The following is a 14,854-nucleotide window of genomic DNA, read 5'->3' on the forward strand; positions in this document are numbered from 1 at the left end:
AACCGAAATGCCGCTGTTAATGCGACCAAAAAGGGGTTCGCGACGCGTCATTGTGTCCTCGTAACATTAAAAGAACCTTCGAAAAATTATTCGGTCGGGCAACGGTGCTAGAAATTACAGAATTTTTTTTTTTTTTTTTTTTGAAGTTATTTATATTTCATTGCTTTTATCACACGTAAAAGTCACGATTTCGTTCTAATTAAGATGAAAACGATGTAATACGTGTTTTCGAAAAAGTGCTTGTGAAAATGGAGATGAGAAAATAAAGGTGGGAACGTAGTACTGTACAAAGGTCTCAGGCCACTTGCCAAACGGAAATGTTTTATACTCAATACTCGAATGTTCTTTTAAATTTGTCGTCATTTCTCAACAAGTGTCTAACGCAAGAATTGACAATTTAGGAAACGATTGATTAATTTGAAATAATTAATATTCTATACAAAGAATTCTTTCTGAAATTTTATGAAACAATTTTGCACAAATTCATTTTGTGTTGTCTGCTCTTTTTTTTTTTTAATGTTTCAAACAATCTATTACAAATTTCTTTCAATTCTTAAAATTGTCTTATACGTGTTTCGAAGCTTAAGTAAAATTTAATTTGCGATTTTATTTATCGAAGTATTCCTAAACAATTTATGTAACGAAAAAGGCTATAACCAAATAATATCACAAAGGCAGTATCTATCTAAAGATTCGTTTATGTATAAACATTCCATGTGAAAATATTTCTTAAAAATGTCACTAGTTACTATTACCAAATCGCTATTACAAATGGCCTAAACACTTCCACAATACTGTATGTAAAACTGAAACAAGGAGGGAAAGAGAGAAAAATAAATACGAGGATTTTATTACACGATTTAGAATTATAAAGGAACAAGTAGGAAAAGGAATGCTCGAGGAGCAAACGAATTGAACGAGCGATTATTTTGTCTTATTGGGGGCTATGTATTTTCATTAACTCCTTACCCAACGCGTTTTCAACGCCCTCGACCGTAAAACACGGATCCGTTCTTTCGCGAATTTCCCGTGCTGTCTCGCAAAGCCTGTCGTTCGCCTGAAAATTCTTGGCAAACCGTAGAATCGTGAAATCTACTCTCCTACCGTAACAACGTTTGTACATGTTTTTCATGTCGCTTGACGTGCGGCTGTGTTAAGTTCAAATACCATTTGCGTAGCGGTGAAATAGATACTAGCGCGACTGTAGTCCTGTAACCATAAAAGCTGATGTATGGTAAAAATCTGGCGGTATATTTTCCAGAGACGGTAATTTTACTTTAAGTATTTATAGCGTGGCATCCATAAACGGTGCAAGATCTTTTTTACAGTTTGTATCGAATATTAATTAACGTTGAGTTACGAAAAGGACTATGATGATCGTTATTATAAAAATTAAAAATAATGCATTAAGAAGTTAATAAGAGAGAAATGATTTTTAAATGCGAACGAATTTAAGTCACAAATTCTGACATAAAGTCAAACCGAAATCAGATTTTCATCCAGTAGATATGCATTATTAAGTCGTAATGCTATGTTCTGTTAAACTTTATGTCCAGATGTATCAATCACTATAATAAATTGTAAATATTTACTATGTGCAAAGTTTATTTCGTAAAAATTTGAATGAAAAATTCCATTCTTCCAAACAGGGACCATTATGTTTCCTACTTTTAATTTATTTTTTTACTAATTAATATGTACATAATTCTCCGTCAATTATAAATAATGTTACTCAAGGAAAAGAATTACTTGAGAAAAAGAAGAACAAAATAAGGCAATATAAACCTGATAATTCGCAATTGACACTAGTACATGAGCTTTTAACTTTGGGCTGCTTGCAATCAAGCTATATACATTCTGTTAGTTCAGTTCTGTTCAATAGTTGTTACTATTGACTCCTACAGGTACAAATGTTAATATTTTTGAACTATAATACGAAGAAAAATAGTTGAAATTACGCACTTTGTGATACTAACAAAACAGTTAAAAAAAGGGAACGATTAAAACAAAGAACCTTTGTAAATAGCTTTTCTTATCCATTACACTACCCTTGATTTAAATTCTTCGCTATCTTAATCGAAGTATTTCCATCAACCAATCTGCTCTATCTGCAATTCCCCCGATCCTTCAAAAAGAAATTTCGAAACTTGTAACTAGTCTCCCAAGAAACCGAGATCTGATTTCTCGTTCCACGTCCAACTGTCTCGTTTTTATTCATGGGCTGACAGATCCGCGAAAGAAACCGAATGACGCACCAGTAGCGCGAAACACGTATAAATAAATCGTCGTTCGGATTACACGTGTCACACTAGCGAAGTATCACGATCAGTGGTTGCGATCCACCCAAACTGGGGTTTCTCTCGCGAAACGCCCAGATATCCCAGGCACGTACTTACATCGCGTCACCGCGTAGAAGAGTCGCGGAGACTTCCATCCGTCTCCACGAATACACCGAGATTTGCTTGTCGCGGCTTATGAGAATGCATGCACTTCTACCCGCTGAGTGGATCGAGGAGAGCGAAGATCGCGATATCATCTTGCTCTACCTGCTGTGTGTACACATCGATAAGAGTGTCGGAGTGAATATGTATTTTCACCCTGTATGTTGTCGCGGATAATCAACCCCGTGATAACATTTGCGAAGCGTAACCTTTAATTATTCCTCCGCGTGACTGCTTTTATTACTCAAATTCTGGATTTCTTCTGCTTTCATTATTGGAATTCTGACCCTTCCCTGCTTTTATTGTTTTAGAATTTCGATCTTCTTTAAAGTCGACTTTATATTTTAAGCGTATTTTTAATTTTTCTGTACGGTTTTGTAGTTTTGGCTCCTTGATAAATGTAATCAAGTGATGAAGAATTTAGGGTACCTAATTATTTCTTTATCGTCAGGATGTCTTTCGTTCTTGATATTAGATGCAGAGAAAATATAGTTTCAATTTTTTTTGCAGGAAACAAATATTAATGGTTACGTTCTCGTGCTACATCAAAGTATGTTGAAATGAAAAATTATAAGGGTAATTTTTAGCTTCTCCTTATTCTTCGACTAACGGGCAAAATTTCGAATTTTATGTCCATTAGAGTTTAACTTTAGAGTGAATTTATTAGAGTTTCACTTTAACTATAAATTACTTATATTAAGTACGTCGTCACCCTTACGCAGAGTATCTCGATTAAAAATTGATTCAAGTAATGGAAAGCAGTAATGTAAGATTTTCGCAAATCGATATTACATAATCGTGTTCGTTTGCAAACAGCTTTATTTAAGCATCGTTTAACTGACTATTGTTTTCTTTTTCGTTTTCCAAACAGTTTCACTGTAATTAGTTTACCCAATTAATAACTTCTCATAATTCCACGTTTACCAGTTTTTTTATATCATACATCGAATATTAACAAGCTCTCGTTTATAAATAAATAAACAATCAGTAAAATCAAAGCTAGTCACGATGCTCGAGAAACATTATGATAGTATTTCAAATCTGACAATATCCAAATGCCTCGATTCCGATAACAAGAGATGGAAATAATTCGAACAGGTCTGTTACTATCATCGTTCGATAGAATCAATATAGAAGCATCGACTCCGGCTTTGTCGATCGAACACCACGTTTATTTATCCCGACTTGACAGCCTTTTTGCCGCGATATAAAACCATCTATCCCATTTTACTAAAATAGAACCAAGACCGTACCATATCTATAAAACGAAAAACGAAGGAGGAAAAAAATGTTGAAAAATGTTATCCTTGCGATTCGTTCTTACTGCCTTCGCTTACAGGAAAGAGGAATATACCGAATGCTTCCACGTTTTAAATCGAATAAAATTCAATAAAGATCGAAGGGAAAGGCCGTTTCCACGATTTCCTTCGATATCCTACGATACCTTCCGTACACCGGGGCATGGAATAAAAATGGTCCGGTAAATGGTGTAACATAAGTTACAATTTCACGTGTCCACATGGTTTATTGATTTAAGTTCCTTAAACTCTCGGAGCTCGTTGCTTTTCGGATCGGTTTATTTCCGTTGGCAAGAAAGGCATCACCGGGGCCAGATGGCGGTAAGTGTTTTTTCTCCCGTGAATAAAGGCAAGAACACATTTTGCCGCAAGTATGTATATACTCGCCTGAGGAAGAGGTTTTTCGAAGATTATAAGGAGGAACCATCTAACGCGCACGATGGACCGTGAGAGAGGTAGAGAGAAATAGAGAGGGGAAGAGAGATGAGTTATCCACTCTACTTGCAGAGTGTCAACCCGGCAGGTGCTCTCGCGAGATTTGCTTGTCGGGGCTTATGAGCTCGTGCCTACTAGCCCTTATAAAGAGATATTGATATTATCACTATTGACATTCTATGACCACCTTCGAGATATCCGATAGAGTGCGTAAAACGTGCACGCCTCGCGGAAATGCGTTAAAAATATTATATAAGAAGAGAGCCGCATGTCAAACGTACGAAAACCTAATGAGATGAGAATACGATAAGATGAAACGAGAAAGTCAGAGACTATGTTATGAGACTATTTTCTAAAAGTAAGAAAAACTTGCCATTTAGTGTCTAGAGTCTCTGTTTGAAGAGACCAATTACTATTTATTAATATTTTATACATAATTTTCCAAACATATCTTATTTTTCTTCGTCTAACATATTCACTGTTACCAACGCATGTATGTATCTTTACTGCAACGATTGGACTAAATTAATAATACAGCTGCTACAACTGTTGCATTTTAAAGTTTGTTTGTCTCAACTAAAATGACTTAAACGGACAACCAAATTGATCTTTATCATTTAAAATAGAGCCACATTTATCTTTGTCATTTAAAACGAACACATTTATTATTTATTATGTAGAATAGAGATATTTCCAACTAGGAAGAAACTTTCAAAGTAGGTAGACATATAGATATATATCTAACAACATCGAATATATTAAGTGTATTTCACCTATCAACAACGTATGTTTATCTCGTTATCAAGATCAGAAAATAATTACATTAAAACCTTCAACTACCACACGTTAAATCGAATCATGATCAGAAATACTTACTAAGATACATCGAGAAATTTTCCTATGTTCGTCAAATACATATACGCTGACGTTTCCTCGAAACACAAACGAATTCAATTTCCTTGTGAAATGCGAGCACATCATTGAGCGGTTGATGCGAGCATCGCATAAAGCGTTCGTTTGCTTAATCCGCGACTTGTCGGGTGGCCAATTATTCAAATATAATTGAATACATACATAGAGAATTAAGAGAAGTGGAATGATCCGAGGCGAGTGGTCACGATGATATATATTCGCGAGCGAGCATCGTTATTCGTTTGAGCAGCAGCGCTACGACGGGTCTTTCTTGTCCCTAACAACTCGTTTTGCTCTTTTTCGTGGTTGGAGCACCGACATGCCAGAGAAAGAGGATGCCTCGAAATCGCTGCAATAAAAGTGAAGCGCAATGAGAAAAGTGGACCACCTTATGGTGTGTTTGACGTTCTTTCGTCTTGCATTTTATGAAACAGTTAAGGTTTTGTAAATGGTGGGTACAAGATAAGTATATACAGTTAAAAAGATTGCTAGTCGAAGAAATGAGTTGAGATTGAAAGTTATTCTGTATGTTTTCTTCCATCCTAAGTGAAAATAGCAAGAGAACTACTTCTCAGCCAGAATAGAACTGAATAGAATTTTTATAAGTGTAATTAATAATGTGTGTTAAAGTTAAAATTTATAAATTAAAAAGAAAGAATATATAAAAACACATACATAAACTATACCTCTCAGACTAAGGTAGCAATAAAATACTTTCGTGATTTACATATGAAGTTCTCAGAGAACTAATTAATCAACTCCACTATTTGTAAATTTAAGATTAATGTTCTTATAGACATTCTCATAAATAGACTATGGATATTTATAGGAATTCATGTTTCTATGAATACGACTGAAAAAGTAAGACTAAGAGTAAGACTTTTCGATATTACATTTTATGCACTTTTTCCTTTTCCCTCTAAAGGAATAAAAATCTGTCATGTGTAAACACAAACTGCTCTTGGGGAAATCGAAAAAGCCGATAAACGCTAAAATTTCGCTAAAAAAGGTATAAATCAAACGGCCACGCATAAAAGACATTCACAAAGAAAGAATACCTAGAAATACCAGCTTCCTTCAAAAAAATGAAAAAAAAAGTAAATGGCCAAAAATGTTGGAAAAGACGGAAAAAACGTCTTTCTTATACATTCAGAGAATACGATTCGTAAGTCGGAAAACGGACCATAGGTATCCTGCAGTCTCGTCGCCGGAGTTTATGAGAATGCATGTCATTGTCCCCATTGTGCAACTCATAGACCACAGCGGGAGCACGAACGACGAGATCTTCGAAGTGCTCGTAAGAAGGCACGAACATCCTCTACGCATGATCTCCCATTGTTGTAAACGCGCAACACGATATAACACACTGAGCGACTGTCTCCTGATTACCCACATTCAAACTGTACGAATGGAAATTCTCTTTCTATCGCTTAGACCGATTGCTCGGTGCCCATCAAAAGTTTACGACACCATGTTACTATCGGTAGGGGATGGAAGTGATATCGATGGAACATTCGAAGATTGATGCTCAATTAAACGAAAGACAACCGAAAAACGAAAGAGAAGTTCCGAGAAGGAACTGGAAAGTCGTGAAATTGGAACTAAATGTATCAAAGGATACAAAGTAATTCGCTTAATTTGTACTTACATATTATACTATCATACGTATAGAATAAATTCGAGGATAAAATTTCGCCTAATTCGCCAATGACAAGGTTGATGACAAAGAATTAACATCAAGATATGTATTTTGTTGACTATTGGACTCTTTGTTGTTATATTTTTGCTTGCCCAGATCACTTGATAATTTTATTTATTAAATCATTGTGTTACAATTTTAATTTAACAGTCAAATATCGTTTTGCCGAGTAAAATATATCTCTGTATAAAAATAAAATTCCCCATTATGTCATCCTACCAAAAGCTCAGGGCTCTTTCAGGGATGATAATTGTTCTTTTTCCCTATATCAATTTCAGAATTCGAAATGGACACTACTAACAATCACCGCTAATGCTCGATTCTTATAAAAGATACAATTAATCAACATGCGTGTTCTATACGAATAAACCTGGTCCACCAATCCGGTATCCTGATCAGAATATTTCATCAAGTCTAATGATCCCGTCGACGATCCATCTACTTTCATTTTTATCCTAATGAGCAAATGTGATCTCTCTGTCGTGCTTGGTTGATCGAAACCAACCTAATCCGACAACCGAGGGGAGAAAATACAACGTTGATCGGTGGTTACTGGTGGATAGGCGCCTAGGCCGATCGGTTGATTGGCTCGAATACTCTTATATACGTTTCACGGTACCAGCCTAATACGCTTAGATTGATCCCGGCTATGTAGACAGAGGTATTACCACTATGGTGCAACGATCAAGTGACACGCACTGGTTCTCTCAACTGCCATGGTAAAAAGATGACACTATTCTACTATTCACGAGTTATGCATGATGAAGTTTCGCAACGCAGAAAACATCGAGAAAATGTCGTTCAAGATTGTTTCGCCTAGCGCGATCATTTCCATCTAAGAATTGAGCGGATCGAGATACGGAGCTAATTTACCTCGTTCCGCTTGTTTTTAAAATAGAAAATATATCCAAGAGATTTTGTATAAAATCAACAGAACAATTAATGTTACGACAACCAGTATTTCTAAAATATTTAAAAAATAGACAACAATGGCATATATTTAATGCCTACATCAAATAAGAACTGCAATTTAAATAATATGGGACTAGTTGATGGTATATCAAACTGTAGCGGCACATGAGCTAAAGGACAATTCAAAATCATGTTGTTGTTTTGCCTCGGAGTATCAATATCGTTAGAATACACATAATGTAATAATAAATAAACTCCGGACAAAAAAATGTCGCCACTACGTGCAACCGTCAAACAAAGGCGAATTTGAATTTTTCGACTCTCCCCGACCAGTATAAGTAAACGAACGCGATCGCAAGCGAGTGAATATTCAACGAGTTATCAACCAGTACAGTTATCTATCAGTTATCAGTTAGTCGCGCGAATCAGTATCTACGAGTATCTATCGAGCATCTATCGAGTATTTATCAGCGATCTTATTTTGCGACTTATACATTGTACGAGCGTCTCAGCGAATATTGTCTGTATATTAATTTATTTAATTATTTTTAAATATACTCGACGGTTTCAACAACGAGCAATCTCGTCTAATAAATCTCATGATCAAACATCCTCTACACAAGTCCTCTATATATTGATGACCCTGACGTGATTTGAACGCGACTAAACAACCTCCACAATTGGTGACGCCGATGTGCGAAACGTGAACATTCACAATGACGAGTACCGACAGACAACTTCGTGCAGAATTCGCAGACTCAAACGATTCAAGACTGCACTGGAAGTTCGAGAACGAAGAAATGGGCGATAGGACGCCGTCTCAATTCTATACGCATCTGAGGAAGCTCGCCCCTTCGTCAGCCTCCGACGATATGGTGCTGGCAACCTGGAAGAAACACTTCCCAGCGAATACTCAATATGTACTAACTGCGCTGAGGATAACGGAAACGAACGCCCTGATCAAGGTGGTCTGTTATTGTTACTTCCATGCGACGTTCCATGGCCGCGCAAAGAAGTGCCGTTCCTCAGGCACCTGGAATCAAAAATGAGACCTATCACTACAACGAACACGAAATGGCGTTTCACGGTGGCGAACGTTAACACGCCTTTCATCGGCGTGGGCATCACCTCTGCACGTCATACAAGGAAGAACGGAGGCCTACGACACCGCGGCAACCGTGTATTGAATGCCGTGTGTCGATGCTTTACCCGGCATCGAAATGACAAACCCGCAGATGCCGAAATTTCGCAACCGCACACGAAAACGACGAGCGAAGTCGTACGACCGTATGTACAACAAAAAAGAAACTTTGTAAACCAATTTAAAAAAAAACGTTAAAATTTAAAAAAAAAGAAACGTTATCACTGGTAGGGGTGATGTAGCGGCACATGAGCTAGAGGACAGTTCAAAATCATGTTGTTGTTTTTAACTTTTAAATTACTGTCCTGCGAAAACCAGGTGTGACATTTAATCTATGATTTATCACATTTAAAATATTGGCAGTTAGATTTAACGAGTTAACTCGGCTTGCCGCGTAAACACACGAACATTAACCGTGAAAATCGCTCGAAAGTAATTTAGCTTCTTCCTTTATTCGTTACGTAAAAGTTATACGAGCTACGCAACGAAGTTGGATGAATCGTTTTTAAAACGAGAGCTTTATTTCTTCGCGACGATGCCGAGGCAATTTTGTTTTCCGTTTGGTTCCGCATGAATTCGCGTACATAATTGAAGGCTTCGGTTGGTCCGGTCGTTTCCAACGAAAAATCCAGCTGGGGAAAGATGAATTTTTGACGAGGTGAAAGCGAGAGAACGTGAAAAATAGAAGCTGCCGTGCAGGTTTGATGATTTGGAAGTGTCCGAAACGCTAATGTTTCGCTTGATTGACCGTTTTTCGGTTTTTGCTACGCGTTAGAAGAGAAATGTTTGAAACTCATAAAGCATTGAAACTCGTGTTTCGTCCCGTTTGTATTGAATAACGCAAGCTGGAAAGATTACCGGGTCAATTAACGGTTACACTTATCAGGAAGGAAATTGGAGTACCACAGGAAATAGGTAAAACTGCTTGTAACGCGAAACTCATTTCATAAGGCGAACAATCTTGATGGGAGGATCTGGGTTGTGAGACATGGCTTAGCTATTTTGCATTCATACTGCAGTCTATTGATAATTTTTGCTGCACTGCAGATTTTCAGTTGTTTTAGTTGCTCATAGAATGTCAGTTTTAATTAGTATGCTGAATATAATAAATTAAATCAAGATTTTGAGGATTTAGATTTAATTAAGTATTTCAACTCTTGATATTATCATTCCTTTAATTTCACGATTAATAAAGTTATTTATGACTTTAGTTTTTGCCATGGTATGTTTTCGTGATATGGAAAATTATATTATAAAGATATGAATGACACGTATATAAGCAGCATTAGAACGAATTCTTTTCTTATCAATGTATTTCACGCTGTGGAAACCAAAATAGTCGCCAGAGGTGAAATTTTCATTGAGTAAATAAGACGTTTTTTGATTCTGTAGTCGAACGAAACGTGTACAAAGGGATATCGAAGTATCAAGAATTCAACACCATCTGGGAATTTATCTATAAGTAAGTATTCCATTAATATCTTGCATTGCGAGATATAGAACTTATCATTAAAGATTATTGATTAAAAATTAAGGAATTTTCGAAAGAATAAACAAGATTTTTAATAGATAAGATTTAGAATAATCATATAATTATTTTTCAAATCGTCCGTATTGAATTCTTTGTCATTCTTCACTCTATCAAAGGGTGGAACAAAAGCTAATTATTATCTGGATGTAGTGATTCGGTTAATTTCCATCTGTTCTTCTGAATCACATAAAATACAGTACTAACAGTACGTGATGCAATAGATGTTCATTAGTTAGATTTTTCTAAGCCACGTTGTTAATTTTCTGAATTGAGAGCGTCGACCGAAAGAGCTAATTAAGCTTTACGTCTACTTAACCTTACAAGATATGGATATCCTAGAGTTCTAGAGGATGCTTATGACTCTGGACTTACTTCACGGAAAACTTATTTTTAGACCAAAAGAAAATCCCAAGTTTCATCCCTAGATATCTGCTAAATATTTCATAGGTCTCACTTGCACGTTCTCCAATGTATTGTATGCTGTATGACTTGTCGATGTTGATGATAAACCAACGAGAAAAGACAGAAAGAAATTTCAAGAGAGATGAATCCTGTCTCTAAAAAGTTTCAAAATTTAAAAATAAATATTATTATTAATATAGTGAACTATCTTTTCTAAAACAGAAGATAACGACCATGACACAATATCTTCATATCTAGCTAAGGAAATAAGTAAATAAATAAAATCGTGCATCATCTCTCCCTCTTTCTCTCTCTCTCTCTCTCTCTCTCTCTCTCTCTCTCTCTCTTTCTCACCATTGTGAATAAAACAAATGATTTGAATAAAGGTTATATTATTTTGTTAAATTAATTTGTGAAATTAATTTCGAATTCACCTTAGGTTAATCGTTTTAGTATCATAGTTACAGATTATCGAAACATGTTTGATGAAAATAGTACATGTTTAGATCACAATAATACTAAGGAGTGTACGGTAAGGAGTAAGGTAAACATAGAACATCAGTGTTTGCTAGATCGCTATTTTTCTATACTTATCAATTTATGGTGGCTTTTAAGTAGTTCACTTAACAGATTACTACGTTAAAAAACCCTAATCTATCTCTCCTAAATTGGTTAGTTGGGAATTTACCAACAAATACCTCGAAATCCCTATATTTAACAAGAATCTTCCATTCGCTCTGAATTAAGATCTACGAAAACCTAACCGCAATCAACTCGCCCCAAAATATCCGCAAAATTTCAACATACAAGAAACTATATCCAATATTCACCTACTACATACGTAATCCCAAACTTTCGCATTCAGGTCACCTTCTAATACAACTTCACGAACGAGCAGACGGAGTCTCTAATCCAAACACTACATCCTTCAACGATTCCGCCGGCGAGAAAAATAATCGGGCAGTTAAGATCACCGCGTGTCAGCACGCAAGAATTCCGTAGATTCCACGAAGGTACGTGTCGGCTCGTACGATGCTCGAACAAATCCGGTTAAGAGGCTCAACCGGGTTTGATTCGGTGGTTACACTAATGCATATAGCGAGCTGCGTACCGCAGTCGCCCTCCTTTATCGTTAAACAATCTTCACGAATATCGTTGATGCAAATATCACCAGCCAATCCTCCCGCTCTTCGTTTCAGTTGAAGATTCCGTTTCAGCGGCGTGAGTTTCCTTCTGCTCCGAATAGAAGGAAATACGAGGGCGACTGTTATTGGAGGATCTTCGTCCCTCTCACCCCGTTTCAACCCTGTGTGCACCGTGAATCCGTCTTTGTTCCTCCGTTTCCGTGTCTCCTCTTTCACGCGCCCTATCCATCCAAGTTACTCCCTTGCACCCAACCCCCTTCTGACGCTATTCCGCTCTCTGTCTTTGTTCCACGATCTCGATTACCGATTTCTCGCTTTCATGTTTCCCTCTGTTTCTCTCGTTCCAATCTGTGCCCCATATCCTCCGTTTCTCGCGGCGTTATCGGTGCCGCTGGTCTTTACCTACGTCTATCAGCCGCCCCTCTCGCTCTGTCTTCCTTCGCAATTCAACGGAGGAATCGGTGGCTCAGTCACTGTTCCACTCGAAGGATTAAGTGTATATCAGATGATTCGAGATTCCGTGGAATTGAATGTGCCAATGGCGGTTGACGGATTATCATGGGGAATCGGGAATTTTCTTGGGGAATTCCGGTTAATACGAGGACTGGTTGCTGAAGGTTTGTGGTAATTCTCGTGGAATAATTTAACCCTTGAAATAGCGTTGGATTCTGGTTGTTTTGTTTATCAAATTTGATAGCGCTTGTTAATCTTGATTATTCGACCGTTTAAGAGGATTCAAGGAGGAGGAAAATCTTGATGGATATTATATTCATCGAAGGTAATAACAATTATTATGTACAAAAACAATTGGTAATCCGAATAAAGATCTACCGTAGTATTTTATCATCAATATCACGAATAGTTTAGTAATGAAGATTAACGACCGTCGTTAAATTTGATAAATGAAACTTACATATACGTGATGGTTTATGTTACCTACTACCATCGTCTTCTGTACTACTTGTAGGAAGCAAACTGTCGGACATGTGTCATTGGGTTTGAGGATTACTATGCTCCCTGCGACAGTTGTTACGCGTATACTACGCGTCGCTTAGATCGCTTTATATTCACGTGGAGAAGTTTGCTAAATTTTAGAAATATTTTGCTTGTTCTATAAATCGTAACAATCAATACGAATTTCCAATTCATTTTTCTAATCAATACAAACGTGACTACCGAACGACGTGTCTCATTTTTTCTAAGAGTACAGGAAGCATTGTTTCAATGGTGGTCAAACGATGCCAGAAATACAATTTTGAATTGCTCTACCGGGAACAATGACTCGTTGAATACGAATCGCGTCTTTAACGATCACACACGTACGCGCAAAAACTTTTAGGTTCGACGATAGATATATCAAATTAAATAAAGTTAAAATATATAGAGGAAGAATTACGGGGCGTGAAACGTTTACGCAATACGCGAAGTGCGAAGGATGAAGAATAACAGAGAAATATCAAGATCGGTGACGTGAGGCTGCAATATAATCAAGCGTATATTTTTCCTGATTTTTTTTACTTTCTCAGCCTTTTTACATACTATTATCCCGTGCGTTTTCATGAATATTTTCGCCAGAATAAACACTGTTTCAATGCGGGCATATAAACGATCTAGTTTTGCTTTATCAGGGGTCGCAAGCGTGAACGAGCGACGAAAATTATGTATAGAATAGTTACATCTCTCTTACTTTTTTGGAAATCCAGCCACGAAAATTTTGTAATTGCTGGAATTATCAAGATATTTGACTAAATAGAGAAATATGGAAAGTATTGTTAAATACTGAAAGAGAGGATATAAAATTGAATGAAAGTCATTCGCAAATAATAATCTCGTTTCGTTACAAATTTTCTCTAATGAAATTTGGAGTCTTTAACAAATCTTGCAGAGAATATCTGTTACGACCGCTCGCGGAGAGACGCGGTCTTGAAGGAACGCGTCAGCGAGAGGCGTAAATTCTCGCTACGATTAGGCTAATCGACGCCGCGAACTGATCGCTCCCCGTGTTTCGTTTAGGATAACAGGGGTGATTCAATGAATGCACTTTATTCCACAGTTGTAGAATATAGATATATATATATATAGATATATTTGTATCTCAATAACACTATAACAACTTATACAGAACTTATAACAATAACTTATACAGAAAGTATTGATTCTAATCGTGGTTGAGGTTACGGATAATAGGTTCTAGCGAGATCGTGTGAAATACGAATGACTTGTATGAATAATGCGAAATGCTACTGATGCGACTGATGCGTTTGATTGTTCGAATGCTACTTAAGAGTTTTACTGTTCTGGGGCGATTTCTTTGTCTTTCGAGGAGACAACCCCCACCACCCCAGGATCACGCCACCGCACGCGCCAACGAACACGTAAAAACAAACCGATCCGAATCGAATTCTCTGGAACTCGCGGCCAGACGGCAACAGTACGCTCGTCGATGCATTGTGTTGATATATGACACAGGATCACCTACCGCGGGCCGCCGGCGACGGTTAAAAACACGATATTAAAGGCGCGCCGCGACAATGTATAGACTTCTGCTTGCCAGCCTGCCCGCGACACGCGATCCGGTGGAGGAGAGTGCTACTCGACGTAACAATATCGATATATTAATTGATAACGTGAGAAATCTAAAGGATATAGAAATAATTATTTTATAAACTATTAATTTGAATCCTTCAAATTCCTATCACACTGTCTGAAGATTAATATGTATATGATAAATATGCCTTAACATGCGATGCCTTAACATATGTATGAACATATAAAATCGTTCTGACAGATGGTTGAATGTAATTGATTATTGCATTTATATTTGTTTCATTTCTTTTTATATTTGTTTTCATATATATTTTTAAACTTATTCATAAGTCGAGAGTATAAGATAAAATTAAATAAAATTCATTTGTAAATATTAATACATAATTTCTTT

Source organism: Bombus pascuorum, chromosome 12 (assembly GCF_905332965.1).
Source record: "Bombus pascuorum chromosome 12, iyBomPasc1.1, whole genome shotgun sequence".
Lineage (NCBI taxonomy): Eukaryota > Metazoa > Arthropoda > Insecta > Hymenoptera > Apidae > Bombus > Bombus pascuorum.